Raw genomic sequence first — 1,737 nt, 5'->3', positions numbered from 1 at the left:
TGAGTTCTCTGAAAGTTGACATTCGGAAACTCACTGAAATGAGGCAAATGTAGTAAAACATAAAAAACAAAAGGCACAATGTTAAACCCCTCTTCACTACCTTTGACCACTAACAACTAGCCTTATTCCTGATGCAGACCACAGAAGAATTAGGAGCCACTTCTGGCCACTCTTGAGACACAAGAAGGCCACACCCAACACAGGACAGCAGCACCTGCTTTGGGCTCCACAGTCAGTCTCTGACACCCTTCCCTCCCCATCCGCCAGTGTCCTTGGATACGTGACAACAGTCTAACCGACCTTAGGGAGAACTACCATTCTTGTCATGAAACATAATCATCATCTGCCAAAATAAAAATCAGAAAAAGAATGTGAAAAGACGGGGCTGAAGACGCTAGTTACCCCTTTCCAGACATTTTTGAGAAATCTATGTTCAGAGAAATAAAAACATTACTTCTTAGGACTACCACTCCCCTGATGAAATTTCTGATTTTAAATTAATTTCCAGTGATAAGGGGACAGCATAGAAACTCATCCCCAATGAATCACCCCAGAGGGAACCTGTTATTTTGGAGGCACGTGGTGCATTTTGCACCTTGTTTCTGCCGGGGTTTCTTAAATGGTCACTTAATAATAGCTCACACTGACATGGGGCCGTGTCAGGCATTCTTCAAAGTACTTTGCTCTTATCTCATTTAATCACAACTCTAGAGGTAGATATTTTTATGTCCACTTTACAGATGAAAAGGACAGCAGGTAGCTAACTCAAGATCTGATATTTTACTTCCTCCTTAGATAAGCTGGATTATTGCCCACAATCTATAGTATAGAGCCCAAATCACTAAATATACACAGACCTCAAATTACTACTCAAACCTCCCATTCCAACTTTTCCTAATGCCCGCTTCCCCCAAATCCCCATATCTCTGTACTCCCATCAAACGCTTTCCCATTTTTGTGCCTGGGCTAACAACCCATGTGGCATAGTAGTCATGTTTTGCCTACAAATGTGTTTTTTGGTCTAATTTAAACTTGCAACAGTATTCAACTTGCAACTTACAAGCCATTTCATATTAAAAATCAGATTTAAAGTTACTGGCATTTTGTTTAGAATTTCATCAAAAATAAAGGTCTGAAGCTAGGCCCAAGCTGTGAATAAAAACACCAGTTGGAGTTAAGTATCACCTGCCCTCACTGGACAGAGTGCGCTCTCTCTCACGTTTGAGTCACAAAGTATGCCAGCTTCACTTGCTTCCATGACTCATATGATCCCTAAGAGCCTCTGACACGTTGCCCTAAAACCATCTTTTGCCTACTTAAATCCCATCCATCCTCCAACACTAAGCTCAAATGTCACCTCCTCTCGTATTTCCTCAATACTCTAGTGGAACTTTATCCCCGGTCTCTTGGAATTCCTTTAGCCTTCTGCTTGCATGTTAAGACACATCACACACTCTTCCTTGTGGTTAGCCATGAACACGCTTCACTAAGAACTAAGTAGAAACTGCGTCAAGGTTAAGTGACCGAGATTCTGTGATCTTACGCAATAAAACTGGACACAGCATCCTGTGTTCTAGTATTTGAGCTCAAGGTAAAAAAAGAGCTGCATTAGTACACTGAAAAGGGTAGAGAGAAGTTACTGTACACACACACACACACACTCTTCTATTCTCTCTTCACTCCTCATGACCTTCTGTCCATTTCCAGCTTGCAGAAAAATCATGAGACAACTTGATA

This window comes from Nycticebus coucang, chromosome 10, assembly GCF_027406575.1.
Source record: "Nycticebus coucang isolate mNycCou1 chromosome 10, mNycCou1.pri, whole genome shotgun sequence".
NCBI lineage: Eukaryota > Metazoa > Chordata > Mammalia > Primates > Lorisidae > Nycticebus > Nycticebus coucang.
Note: the sequence above shows the minus strand (reverse complement) of the source record.